The sequence below is a fragment of the Danio rerio genome, chromosome 15 (assembly GCF_049306965.1).
Source record: "Danio rerio strain Tuebingen ecotype United States chromosome 15, GRCz12tu, whole genome shotgun sequence".
Lineage (NCBI taxonomy): Eukaryota > Metazoa > Chordata > Actinopteri > Cypriniformes > Danionidae > Danio > Danio rerio.
Genome location: NC_133190.1, coordinates 11,193,944 through 11,209,459, shown reverse-complemented (window position 1 = coordinate 11,209,459; position 15,516 = coordinate 11,193,944). Strand labels below are relative to the sequence as shown.

Sequence of the window (15,516 nt, the reverse complement as noted above, 5' to 3'; positions counted from 1 at the left end):
GATTCCATATTCATGCTTTGAGAGGCAGCCGGTTATTAATTTAAGTTACATAAATACAGCAATTGCATGAATGTTCTGAGAAACGTGATTTGTTCACTTTAAAAAATAAAAAAAAAGTTTGCGAATTTGTTTAAAAGAAAGAGTGTTCGCCAACCATTTTATTACTGTAATCTAATTCTGAGTATGATAAATTATTCAGCCTGAAATGGGAATTTATTTCTTCCGTAGGGATTTCATCGATTCATTGAAGAAGCAGAGGGATTCCTTTAAAAGTTGTTTCAGAGAAAAGGCAAGTTACTTTGATTTCGATCAAAGGTTTTTGAGTAAAATCCACTGGCATTTCCACAATAAAGGCCCCAATTTACTCACAGCATGGCAGAGACACTGATAGTGACTCCAAGCAACATTGAAGAATAAACTAGTATGATGTTTGTTTGGAGATCATTTCTGGACTTTGAATCTGCTCTTCAGAGTGAACACCTTCAAACTACCATTGGTCAACATCACATCTTTGTATCATAATTACAAAATACTTTGAATCAATGACTGTAAAGAAACATGGACGACGTGACAGCTCTCTTTTACATTGAACACTTTGAATGCAAAATGCCTCATGACGGGCACAAACTGTTACAAAGAAAACTGCTGAAAGGACTACCTGATGGAGCCAGAGGTGAAGTCGCAGTATCAAGCTTCCCACTAAATGCTTGTACGTCAAATCAACCTTGTCCCCAGAACGTCTCATTTGACCACCCCCATCTGCATCACAACAAAGGCTCTGTAAATAAATATAAGCACTCTTAAACACTAAAAAATACATGATTTATCAAAAAGCTGTGTGATAAAAGCAGTTTTTTAATAATTTAATAGAAACAATATATGTTGAACTGCAAAATAAATGATCTTTTATACATTTTAGTCTGAGTTTGACTATATTAGAAAATATTAGGAGTTTAGTAGGAGATTTATTAGAAGATTTCAAATGAAAACTCAATGGTAAATGATGTATATAAATAATATATAACATGTACAGTTATATTTGTTCTATAAGATTCTGTTTCTAGAATATTAATATATTTGAAACTGCAAATTCAGTAGATTCAATAACATGCGGAAGCAACATTAAAGAATAAACTAGTATGATGTTTGTTTGGAGATCATTTCTGGACTTTGAATCTGCTCTTAGGAATGAACAGCTTTAAACTACTATTGGTCAACATCTTCACATCTTTGTATCATAATTACAAGATACTTTGCCCTAGGGCTGCTCGATTATGGGAAAAGACATAATCACGATTATTCAAAACGATGATCAGTTGAAGTCAAAATTATTCACCCTTCTGTGAATTTATTTTTAGATATAAATATTTCCTAAATTATGTTTAACCCTTTTTTTTTTGTTTTTTTTACAGTATTTCCTATAATATTTTTTCATCAGGATAATAAAAGCAGGTCTAAATGTTTTGAAACCTATTTTAATAGCTCAATATTATTAGCCCCTTTAAGCAATATATATTTTTGATTGTCTGCAGAAGAAACTACTGTTATATAATGTCACTTTAAGCTGAATACTAGTATCTTGAAAAATTTCTAGTAAAATATAGTGTGCTGTCTACCTTTCATTGTGGTAATTGACGCATCCAACACGGGCATTGGTGCAATATTATCTCTGAAACAGGGCTCTCCCACTAAATCTCATCCTTGCGCATTTTTCTCCCGTAAGCTTAACTCAGCGGAACAGAATTATGATGTGGGCAATCGGGAACTCCTAGCCATGAAAGCCGCGATGGAGGAATGGAGACACTGGTTAGAGGGCGCAAAACACAAATTTACAGTGATAACGGATCACAAGAACCTAGAATACATACACTCTCCTTAAAGACTCAATCCCAGACAGGCTAGATGGGCTATATTTAATACCCGATTTGAATTTACTGTCACGTATATTCCAGGCTCCAAGAACATTTGGGCGGACGCACTATCCAGATTATTTGAAGAGGAGGTGGTGGAGCAGAAGGAGGAAGCCATCCTAGACAAGTCCCTCGTTCTGTCACCTATTCCGTGGGACATCACGTCCGAAATCGCCCAGGCTCAGGAGCAAGAACCACTTCCACTAAATTGCCCCACAGGCCCAAGACAGGGGCGGACAGGGGCCTGACCCTGGTGAAATATACACCCGTGAACTTGGGGGGCCGTTTTGTGAACTGAATCGCATAGCCGTGCGTATGAGCCACTGCAAAGGGCTGGCCCGTGCTAACCAGGCAGGCAGAGCTCTTGCTAATGGACTCATCGCTACAATCGCTGACGTACCAGCAGTGGGGCAGCGCGGAGTGGGTGTGCTGATCCGGGAAGCGCGAGGGTTCCGCGGAAGAGCTGGAGGCGAGAGATTTGTTCTCACTCCGCACACAAACTTCGGAGAGGGGGCTCGAGGGGTGGGAGAAAGGAGACCGTCCTCCCAGCGCTAGTGAGCCACTGGCAAAATGGCAGAACCTGTGAGCTGGAAAGTATAGCATCCCGGACTGGCAGGATTCTGGCTGTCACATCCGGGGAAGTAGAAAAGTGCTCTTCCACTGATGTTCGCATGGCAGTAAAAAGTGTCGTTGGAAATAGGGCCCGCCCCTCCAGCAGGGAAAGAGCAAGTTCCCTCTTCTCCAGATGACCTGTCCCAGGGACGCTTCACGGTCCATTTACCGGACTTAGCGGCGCTCTGGGCAGGGGGGGCTGCCTGCTTTCGAAGTGCTCAACGCGCTCACTTTGCCGGAGGCGTGTACGGGGGTGGGGCAGCTCTCGTAGGCGGGCGCCTTTGGCAAGGAGCAGTAGATATGGATGATTCGGCGGGCGTAGCGGGCTTACGGTCCCGCCGATAGGTGACATTACCCATCGCATCAGACTGTTCTCTCACCGTCTTGAATTCCTGGGGGAATACACAGACGGTGTCGTCCAACAGGCCAGCTTGGGATATGGGGGAGTCAAGAAAGAGGACTTTGTCGACTTTGCGCATATCAGCCAAGTTTAGCTAGAGGTGGACCACTCCTGGACCACTAATGTGGACATCGTCCTCCCCAACGCACACGCAGCGGACTTAGTGGTCCGAAGAGCATAGTCGGTTGCGGTGCGAAGCTTGTGTAACAAGCCTGGGTTGGACCCACCCTCGTGCAGCTCGGCCAGCGCATGCGCTTGGTAGCGCTGATAGGTGGCTAACATGTCCGTTTCAGGATCCGTCTTGACAGCGCTCACCTGCCCAGAGGGGGCAAGCGAGTCTGGATCATCATCGGACAATGAAAGCCCACCCTCCGATGCAGCGGTGGACGTCTGGTTTCCGGTGTCATCGAGTGTAAGGGCTACCATCTGATTAGACGGATCGCTTTCTCCGCCCGAAGCTAGGATGGAGTGCTTGGAGGAGCGGGAGGTCCGCGTGCCTGGAGGCGACGGATTATCTGTCGCTGGAACCCTCAGATCTGCCTGAGTGCCCGCTACAGTGCAGGGGACAGCTGGGGTGGTTCGCCCCTTCACAAGGGCTAGCTGTGATCTTTATTGCGTAACAGACATGGCATCGCAATGACCGCATGAACTGCCGCGAGCACCTCATTAACATGCTAGACCTCCAAACATGCAACGCAGTGATCGTGCCCATCATCCAAAAACAGGAAAACCACCGCATCCAGAAACGCACAGTCGGAGCGCCATCATGAAAAGGACGTGCTGCATGACTGTGTTGCTCTTTTAGGAAATTTGCAACTATACGCACCGCTCTGGAGGACCGGACCCAAAGAACGCCAGCCAAGGGAGAATCCCAGCTCGACCGTCTGCCAGCACGTGTACCCACTCTGGACTGGGAGAATGCTCTCGTTCGCTCAAATCGCTGGATCACAGCAGGAGGAACCCTCATCGACTCTCTCAGAAGGCTGTAAAAGTCTCTAAACCGAAAAGGATGGCGTTTCCTTGCTTTCATTGTGCTTATATGCAGAGCTAATTGGCAATAAGGCACATGTGCGCAAGCTTATGCTGCCAACTCATTTGACATTTCATTAGCCCAATGTATACTCTTTCAGACGATTGGCTTTCTGAAATGAAATCCCCATTTGTGGATTAAACGTCCACTATAGTATTGAAGTTCCCCACCCAACATGGAACCACAGGTCAACAGGGAGATTGCAAAAGACCAGCTTCTGCTTTAAGCTGAATTGAATACCTACCTAAACTGAATATCTACTATTAAATATCTACTACTCAAAAATATACAAACAAATGTCAAAGACAGTAAACACCCTAAATCTGTTGAAATGCATCGATCTGATGATGGTTGAGTTTGCAGCTGGATATTATTGAGAGATCGCTGATCGGAACAGTTAACAGCTCCGCCAAAGGGCGTCTAAAACTCATATGCAGGTTTATTTTACAGTGTTTGACAGACACACCATTAACTTCGCTAGATCCTGTATGGGCGAGTCTGTTATAAATCACTCACAGGACATTAATTTGAACAATGCAGATATGCAGATATATTAAATAGTTCACACAATAATACACAAAGAGAGACTTTCACTTCACGCATAGTTTGTGAATGAACCGACTAATGATCATAAGGTGTTTTTTTTTTTTTTTTTGCGCCAAGTTTGAAATAATCCATCAAAGAACAGGAGAAAGTGCATTACTTCATTCATTTTAATACAGCATAATAATAATGAAATCTAAAAATTCTAGTATTATATGGAGAGTTTATTTTAAGCTTTATATCTCGTGGGCCACCTGTAGTGGGGCTGTGGCTCACCGGTTGAGATTCCTGCTTTATCAGATGAAATTAACTGTTCGGGCGAAGCAGTGGCGCAGTAGGTAGTGCTGTCACCTCACAGCAAGAAGGTCGCTGGTTCAAGCCTCGGCTCAGTTGGTGTTTCTGTGTGGAGTTTGCATGTTCTGCCTGCGTTTGCGTGGGTTTCCTCCTGGTGCTCCGGTTTCCCCCACAGTCCAAAGACATGCAGTACAGGTGAATTGGGTAGGCTAAATTGTCTGTAGTGTGTGTGTGAATGTGTGTGGATGTTTCCCAGAGATGGGTTGTGGCTGGAAGGGCATCCGCTGCGTAAAAACGTGCTGGATAAGTTAGGGGTTCATCCCGCTGTGGCAACCTTGCATTAAAAAAGGGACTAAGCCGACAAGAAAATAAATTAACTGATTGAAGTTAAACTGAAACAGCAGCTTATTTTATTGAAAAATTGCAGCTTGTTTTTTATACTTTACAGAATCATCTTGCGGGTCGGATTAAACTTGTTTGCAGGCCATACGTTTGGCACGCCTTAGCCAAAGGAAAATGAATGATTGAATGAATGAATGAATGAATAGCAAGTTTTTTTTAAAATGTCACAAACTGCTTAGAATTTTCTTTTAGCATACACAGTTTAGGTTTGATAGTATTGCTAACGTCTTCCACATTACTTCCATGATTTAACAGGCTGCTATGTTTCTAGCATGAGACAGCACATTGCAAACATGTTTTATTCTTATTCTCAAATTTAGTGTGGCCACGTTTGTTGACAGGATATTTTTGAAGTTGTAAACATGTCTTGCACTTTGCAAACAGGCTGTTAGCATGTTTACAATATGATGCACTACAATGCTAACATATATTATCAAGCCCCTAGCATGTTTCTAACACTTAATGACCATATATGCTTTAGTATACTTTCCTGCCAAAAAAAAAATTTATAAATAAATAAAGATATATATCTTATATATATATATATATATATATATATATATATATATATATATATATATATATATATATATATATATATATATATTTTTTTTTTTTTTAGATCTAATTTTCTATTTTTTTTTTCTTCTAATTTTAGATTGCTGGTAAACACAGATCGCATAGAACTACAAATCCAGCACTATATGGACTACAAGATCCAGTCATGCACTGCACACACACACCGGTTCCTTATCCTGGCTGATTGCTAACCCACACAGCTGAAGCTGTTCAGAACTGAAGTTGCCAGCTGCCTGCCTGTACTAACCATTCGCCTGATATTTGACTACGACTTTCCTCTGTACATCTGTCTACCACTGTATTGACCTTTGCTTGCCTGACCATCTCTGTATAATAAACCCTGTGTTTGGATCCTCACTTGTCAGCGTCCACTTCACATTACAGGTGACATGATAAAAACCAATAAACTCTAGTGGTGGTATTTAATCAAAACCTATTAGAAACCATTAAATGTAGTAGATTTTACAGTTAAAATTTTGTAGTTTTTAATGATGTTTGTAATGGAAATCATTACTTCCATTAAAAACGTATTTTTAAATAAATAATGGAAGTAACCAAACAATGAGTGTTAACATGTTTAGCACATTAGCACATGAATCACTAAACTGCTGTTGTATTGTGCACTGGAAGCATGTTGTTAACATGTAGCTATCTGTCAAACATATAAATTCATACATTTGCTACAAAAAATGTTCAAGTTTCACAAATGTTTTTCAAAAGTAAACTTCTTTGAGCACCTTTACTTTTACTCATCAAAATATCTTCCTTTTCTTACAGCCGTTTGAAGTCTTCCAATCACTGCTTCTCCCACGATGCACTAGAAGAGATGTAAACAAAACAAAAATTATGAAACTTAAGCAGAAGCACATCGTTTTGAAGACCAAATGTAACCTGAGATCTTTGAAAGAGTCAATCAGCCATCTGTCACTGATGAAGAACAAAAAAACAGTAATGAAAACTAGGGAAAACAAAGAGAACAGTTTTTTTTTTCTTCTTTGTGTCCAAACACACATTTGGAAAAGCGGGTGTGCTGGTGGCGGTGGGGGAAGGAATTGTCAACACTAATTCTCTTCTTTTCTTTACTCCTCTTTCTCCTGTTGTCTAGTTTTTACAGGTCAGCATGAGGTCATGATTTTCCTGCAAGAATAGACACGTTTTCCTTGACAAAGATCTTGCCTCAGGATTGTCAGCATGAATGTCATACTGAGCGCTGCAGGTCGCAAATGAGTTGCCTGTTCATCAGTGTATCATTTAATTGAGTCTTAAAGGGATAGTTTGCCTAAAAAAATGAGTATTCTGTCATTTGCTCAACCTTGTGTTGTTCCACACTGCCTTTAACTTTTTTCTCTTTTTGCTGTGCAGCACAAAATAAGTTTTCGGAAGAATGTTGATGAAGAAGGAACAAATAGCATTCATTGACGGACGTTTGGACAGACGGACAGTGAAGGGGCCTCAGCTGTGTGTCGTGGTCCTCACATTTCTGGTGACAGGTGTGAACAATGCCAGGGCCCCAAGAAATGTCTCTGTGCTGCTCTGTAAACCCAGCTGACACCTTGTGTGTTCGCCAGCAAGACTGACTTCACACATTATGCAAATCATATTGACAGCATAGCTAATGCTTTTTATTAAGCTAATTGCCCTTAAGGTCATTTCTGTTTTTGGCACCCAGGCTAGACTCGAAGAAAGGAGAAAACTAGTGTAGTAAGAGAGAGAGAGCACATTAGAACCTGCTTTATAGAAAGATAATTTTACTGTATTTTGTGGTTTAAATTGTATAATTTCTTTAAGACAGTTTAATAATCAAAAATTTGCCATTAAGTTATAACAAACACAATTGCATCCATTAAGCTTTCTTTGAAAATGTTTTTTTTTTTCATTTATTTGGTACTGGAAACTAAGATAACTAGAGAATAACAAAAGCTGTAAATTGTATGGTTTGCATTACAAAGAGTGTTTATAATTAAGAAAATTCATATGAATACCAGTATTATATACAGTGTGTCTATTATGAATATAAATATCTTAATTTAAAACTTTAAAATATTGAACTACATTGAAATTGTGAATTAAAAATACACCTACTGTATTGGAAACTTTCATTTTCAGAAACTTACTGCAAACAGTTTTTATGCTTGTATTATATAGAATTGCAATGGACATGATTTTCTTTGCAATTATAGGTTACCTGACATACATAAAAGTTGCACAGCCATTGTCAGGCAGTCACGGGTATCACCCAGTTCATCAGGACTCACACACCCGTTCCCAATCACCAGGGGCCTCATGTACGAAGACTTGCGTGGAAATCTTACTAAAACATTGCGTACGCACAAAGCTGTAAATGTGCGTACGCAGAAAAAATTTCAGATGTATGAAACACTGCGTACGCCGAATCTCACGCATATTCTTTTGTACATCCGAATGAACGTGAAACTGAGCGCAACATGCACGAGCGCAAAACCCCTCCCTGCCTCCTCCCCCGTATGAATATGCTAATGACTATGCTAATGGCAAAACCCAACGAAAAAGCAACGGCAAAATCAAACAAAAAGAGAAACTTTGAACAGAATGTGAATTGGAGGTGCTGCTTTCGGAGGTAGAACGGAGAAAAGCGGTGTTATTTGCAAGTTTGTTCTCCGGAATTAACAACAAAAGAAAAAAATAGAGTGGGAGAGTTTAACTGATACGGTTAACACAGTTGGGTCTGAACATCGCACTGAGTGCATTTACAAAAGAAATAGTGTGGTTTATATCTGTAAACTGTTGCAGTACCCTTAGCAGTCTCAGTGGCGCACCTCATAAGAAGCATATGATCATAATCTGACACGTTCGAGCACAAACTCGGTTCGAATCCAGCGTCTGATGAACTCTTTCTTCTTTTTTTCCCGCTACATATCAGATTTTGCCCACTATTTATCACGAGAAAGACAAGTAGGAATCATTAATAAGTTTGTGCATCATATTTTATTTGCACATTTATTGAATGGAAATGTTTCTGATTCACGCATGCAAATTTATCTTCAGATAGTGTCTTTATAGCAATGTGCGTGCAGTAGATAGCTCAGATTACATTGGAAAAACAGGCGACCGCTGCAAATTGTGCTTTAATGTTTAGCTGGTCAACTGTATGGTATGGAAATCTTACATACCTACTATATGAACCCGTCTCATACAGCTGCCATTGCAAGGATCAGACACTTTGTAGAGAAGTATTTAACACAACTGCCTCTAGGAGTCGCCAATGGAAATAAAACAGACACGCACAAAAAATGTGCGTACGCCTGCCAGAAAGCTGCCGTGAAGGTGCGCACATTCCCACGTTCAGTTCATTGTTAGTAAATCCAAACGTGAGCGATTCTGAGCGTGAAACCTGGCGTACGCAAAGTTTTTGTGCGTACGCAGCGTTGATACATGAGGCCCCAGGGGCCTCATGTACGAAGACTTGCGTGGAAATCTTACTAAAACATTGCGTACGCACAAAGCTGTAAATGTGCGTACGCAGAAAAAAATTCAGATGTATGAAACACTGCGTACGCCGAATCTCACGCATATTCTTTTGTACATCTGAATGAACGTGAAACTGAGCGCAACATGCACGAGCACAAAACTCCTTCCTGCCTCCTCCCCCGTATGAATATGCTAATGACTATGCTAATGGCAAAACCCAACGAAAAAGCAATGGCAAAAGCAAGTGTGGCAGGAGAGGTAATTAGTTGCCAAGTGTCATTAATTTACGGGTCCTTTTCTCTGCCCTATCACAATACGGCATACGGGCTATAAAAAGAGGGAAGCATTTGCTACCTGGGATGCGTCACTTGATTAGTTGCGGCGCCGTGAGCGCGCGTCGTCACTTCCCACACCTGTTGAGGGCGGTGAGGGGTTTTGATCGGGCTGGAAGTTGCTTCCCCTGAATTGTTTGGCTGCAATCGCCAACGCTAGAACGCGTGTAAGGACTGGAAAAGCTGCGAGAACCAGATGCGGGTGCGCGACTGTTTGTTGGCTGTGCCGGCTGTTGACTGAAATGTACGTGCTATCTGCCTCTTAAGTGGCTGATTGAACCCCGATTCCCTTCGGTGAGCAGTAGGCTGGGTGGCACTCTGCGAGGGGAGCTCCGTCGGGCGCTCCGCATCCGTGTGCGGCTACAGTGCTGTCCTGTTTCCCGTGTTTTTTTCTGTTTTCTTAGATTTTGTCTTTGTTTCCTTAATTGTTTATCTTTTTGAGTTTTTTTGGTTTACACAAGGATTATTTAATTTATTTTCTTGTTGGTACATTTATTTATCTTCGTTTGTTTGGGTTTTCATTTTCTTTATTGGATAAATCTATATAGTGCGGCTGGATTTATTTGTTTATTTTTATGATTTTGACATTCATCCAGTATGTTTTGATTTTTCCTTACATTTTTGTGCTTTTTGTGTAAATCTTTACTGTTGTATTTTCATCATTGTTTCATTTATATTCTCTTTAATTAATTTGGTTTAAGATTTAATTGTTTCCTCCCTTTTAAGGTGGAATTTAGTTGCTCTTTCTTTGTTTTCATTTATCAACTTCATTACATTTGTATTTTGTTTATTTAATCATTTACTTGTGTAAACTGATTTATTCTTTTGTTTAATTGCAGGGCAGTGGTCCGACCTTTCGGCTGGTGACAGAGCCAGAGCTCCCTGGGGTGGGAGGCTAATTTTATTGGACATTTTAGAATTTCTCACAGTGTGTAGTGATCACTGTGTGCTGGTTTGTGCGTGTGGGTGCTCTTATTTTTACACAGTGGATTGTAGTGGGTTTCACTTGCCTGAAGTATAGCCTGGCCACTTTCCCTAACGCTGGCGAGCTCTGGCCCTGGAGCACCTTCATAAAATTTACAAACTGTCAGTGTCAATGTCAACATATTGGTTTTAATGCTGTTTTTATTTGAGATTTGAAAATAAAGAAATCCTATTTTTGTACCGTGCCAATGTCTCTGACTGCAATTTGGTGGAACGAACTTGTGCGTGCCTTTTATATGGGTGGTGCGTGTATTTAAATTCTTTGGGTGAAATTCCCAAGGTGGCGTAGTCGGGTAAATCATTAATATTGTCAGATTGGAGGTCTAGCTCCATCAGCCCACCTGCCCCCCCGCCACACAAGCACAAAAAGAAACTTTGAACAGAATGTGAAATGGAGGTGCTGCTTTCGGAGGTAGACCGGAGAAAAGCGGTGTTATTTGCAAGTTTGTTCTCCGGAATTAACAACAAAAGAAAAAAATAGAGTCGGAGAGTTTAGCTGATGCGGTTAACACAGTTGGGTCTGAACATCGTACTGAGTTAATTAAAAAAAAGAAATAGTGTGGTTTATATCTGTAAAATGTTTCAGGACGCTTAACAGTCTCAGTGGCGCTACTCGTAAGACGCATGTGATCATGAGTTGATACATTCGAGCATGAACTCGGCTCGAATCCAGCGTCTGATAAATTCTTACATATTCTACATATCAGATTTTGCCAACTATTTATCACGAGAAAGACAAGTAGGAATCATCAATAAGTTCATATCAATAAGCATCATATTTTATTTGCACATTTATTGAATGGAAATGTTTCTGATTCACGCATGCAAATTCATCTTCAGATAGTGTCTTTATAGCAATGTGCGTGCAGTAGATAGCTCAGATTACATTGGGGAAACAGGCGACTGCTGCAAATTGTGCTTTAATGTTTAGCTGGTCAAATGTATGGTATGGAAACCTTATATACCTGCTGAACCCGTCTCATACAGCTGCCATTGCAAGGCTCAGACACTTTGTAGAGAGGAATTTAACACAACTGCCTCTAGGAGTCGCCAATGGAAATAAAACAGACACGCACAAAAAATGTGCGTACGCCTGCCAGAAAGCTGCCGTGAAGCTGCGCACATTCCCACGTTCAGTTCATTGTTAGTAAATCCAAACGTGAGCAATTCTGAGCGTGAAACCTGGCGTACGCAAAGTTTTTGCGCGTACGCAGCGTTGATACATGAGGCCCCAGATTACTAATCACCATCACTTGCGCACAGACACACAAACAGTATAAAAACCACATTCGCTCACTCTACCACTGTCAGTCCTGATATTCACACCATGAGATACACCCGATCCATCTCCAGCATTTCTCTTGCTCCAGCGTCTTGACAATCCTCCTGACTCTGTGATTCCTGGATTACCTTCTGCTTGCCGTGAAGGGACGAATCAAATTGTGTTGATTTTCTTACCTCTCGTGTCAAGTCCTCATTGTGTTGTGACCAAAGGACAGACCGAAGTCAAATAACAGGAAAAATCCTGGACACATGACTCCCCCACCATTGCACACCCTCATCTCCTTTGCAAACATTTACCACAGATTCATCCAAGTTTACAGTTCCATTGCTGCTTTGCTGACCTCCCTCTTTCGTGGCAAATCCAAATCCCTGGTCTGGAACAAGCCAACCCACAAAGCCTTCAAGAAGCTGAAAAACACCTTTAGTACAGCCCCTCTTCTGAAACATCCCCATCCACATATTACCTTCACAGTGGAAGTGGACACTTTCACCACAGTAGGAGCTGTACAGTCTCAGCTGTCTGGTAAGCCTCTACGTCTCCATCCATGCACTTTCTTCTCTAAGAAGTTGTCCCTGGCAGAGCAGAATCATGACATCGGAAACAGAGAGCATCTTACCATAAAGCATGCTCTAGATGAGTGGCGGCATTGGCTGGAGGATGCGGAACATCAGTTTACAGTTATCACCGATCACAAGAACTTGCAGTATCTCCGAGAGGCCAAAAGGCTGAATCCCCAGCAGGCCAGATGGGCCTTAATCTTTACACAATTTTCATAACTCTATCACATATTGACCTGGTACCAAGAATGGCAAGGCTGTTGCCCTCTCCTGTATACATACTCCAGACAGGCCTTCTGAACCAGAGCACAAATAATCCCTCCAGCCATCATCATCAGTCCCATCCAATGTTGGAGGAGGAACTGCGTGCCACTACCCTCCAGGAGCCTCCACTATCTGCCGGGCTGCCCAGAAGTTAAAAACTACGTTCCATCCTCCCTGCGGAAAAACTTTCTGGGCATGACACATCAGCCTCCGGGATCCGGACAACCAGGAAGCAGGAGGACCCTCTCGCTCATCCAAGCTCATTACTGGTGGCCTAGTATGACCGAGGACGTCATCAGGTACGAGGTTGCTTAGTCTGTGCCATATCTAACAGCCCTCGTCATCTGCCTTTAGGACAACTACTGCTGCTTTCAGTCCCTCGGACACCCTGGTCCCATATTGAGGTGGATTTCGTCATTGATCTACCAATCTCCAAAGGTAACACATGCATCATAGTCATAGTTAATCATTTCTCCAAAGCCTGCAGATTTTTTACCCTCAAGGGATTGCCTACTGCCTTCAACACTGCTGACATAGTTCAATGTGTCTTTAAAAGTTTTTAAAATCCCTGAAGAGATTGTGTCAAACCGGGTTCCCCAATTTAAATAACATGTCTGGAAAACCTTCTTTAAGCTACTGTGTGTTGCACTCTGTCTCTCCTCTGGTTATCACCCCCAGACAAATGGTCAGAATGAGCAGACGATTCATAAACTTGGACGCTACCTCCAGTCATAATGCCAGGATGATCAATACAGCCATTTCCTCCCCTGGGCTGAGTATGCATTGAACTCTGTCTAGAATCTACAGCATTAACACCATTCCAGTGCATGCTCGATTACCAACCACCCCTGTTCCTATGGACAGTAGAGCCATCAGAGGTCTCAGCTGTCGACCTTTTTTTCCAGGTGAGCGAGAGTGTGGGACTCAGCTCATATTTAACTCCACAGAGCAGTGAGATGGAATAATCATTGCAGATGCTCGACGATCCTATGCACCCCGTTACCAACCTGGAGACTTGGCATGGTTATCCACTTGAGATCTACGACTCCCCTGTCAAATGCTGAGTCCACACTGCTTTGATCCTGAGGCAGTTCAATGATGTCACGTATCAGCTCCAACTTACACAAAGGTATAGAATTTATCCCACTTTCCACGTATAACTGTTGAAACCCCCTTTCTCTCCCACCACAGATCCCTCTGGAGCTGATGCGATACCCCCTCCTCCTGACATCCTGGAACCTAACCCTATTTACACTGTGAGGAAGATCCTCTATTCCAGACACCGGGATAATTTGAATACCTGTTTGACTGGGAGGCGTACGGCCCAGAGGAATGATCCTGGGGGCCCAGAGCAAATGTCCTGGATCTATCTCTTTTGACAGAGACCCAAACCAGTCGTGGAAGACCCTAGCACTGGGTTAGGGCATCAGGAGCCGCCCCTGGAGAAGAGGGTAATGTCAGGCAGTCACTGAAATCACACAGTTCATAAGGACTTACACACACACCCATTCTCAATCATTAGATTACTAATCATCATCACCTGCACACACACACACACACACAGACACACACACACACACACACACACACAGTATAAAGAGCACCCCCATTCGCTCTACCACTGTCTGTCCTGAAACTCACAACTTGAGTTGAATTGTCCACTTTTATTGAGTTTCTCCTGCTCCAATATCTCTACAATTCTCCTGGCCCTGTGATTTCCTGGATTTCCTTCTGTGCGTCTGCAATGGATGCAAACTCAGTTGCTGAAGGGCAGCAGCTCTGCACAGTTTCCAACCCTAATAAAACACACCTGATCAAACTAAATCAGGCTTGTTTGAAACCCACAGATAAGTGTGTTGGAGAAGAGTTGGAACTAAACTGTGCAGGGCTGTAGCCATCCAGGAACAGAATTTGACACCCCTGGATTAAGCCATGTGCTCAGAAACAAGATGAACATAGACACGGTAAACAAGGACAACACAGACAAAATATGCAACATAGACCCATGACAAGGATAGTCACAAATGATTATATCTAGCACACAGTATTAAAAACAAGAGAATGAATTATACAGTTTAATAATTATAAATAGGTACAATAATATTAAATTATGTGCATCTGGTAGATTGAGGGAACGAAATAATAAAGTGTGCATAACATTTACTTAAAATTAGAAAACAAATTATTTATGCTCTAGAATAAATCGAGGAAACGATTGTGCCCACAAGTGTTTTTTTCTTGCTTGTCCTGTATGGGCTTCCATACAAAATTGTAACTGACACTGGGCTTCAATTCCAGGTGCGGCCATGTTTCGACCAATAATGTGGAACCTGTGAACACATATCTATGGCCACACCCACACTAATATTTAAACATTGCAGAAAACAATGCACAATACAGTCCATTAATGGAAATAGGATGTGATAATCAATCAAATATCCTATCCAATCAGAAGAGCGTGTGTTTTCTTCACGAGTACACTGCTCTCTCTCACACAAAATAAAATGCAGTACACAATAAAAATTCTATAAAATCAATTGTATCATTACGTTTAACTACAATATTTTGAATTACAGATACATTTGTCATCTTTATAAACTTTTGGTTTAAAGGTCCTGTCAAGTGCTTTGGATTGTGAATTTTTTATTTAATGTTTGATGTAATCTCAACGTAGAGAGAGGGTGGAACATGGTGTACCTCTTTAAAAAAAAAAAAAAAAAAAACAGCAAATAGCGTTTTGTTAAATCTCCTCTCAGCCAGTGAGAGTGGTTGAGCTCAAGCACTTGATGTGTCTTGAAGGCGGCAGGGCATGTTAGATACTAGAGAGTAGGGCTGTGTCGAGATCTCAAGCTATGAGATCTCGCAAGACTATATTGA

General features: G+C 41.8%; 1 long non-coding RNA gene across 1 annotated transcript; it reads left to right on the top strand.

Moving 5' to 3' along the window:
- Positions 1-1,472: 1,472 nt before the first annotated feature.
- On the top strand, positions 1,473-7,860 carry LOC141377775 (uncharacterized). The gene is made up of 3 exons (XR_012390641.1): positions 1,473-4,984; positions 5,850-6,154; positions 6,548-7,860. It is a non-coding gene; the product is annotated as an uncharacterized lncRNA (long non-coding RNA).
- Positions 7,861-15,516: the final 7,656 nt, after the last annotated feature.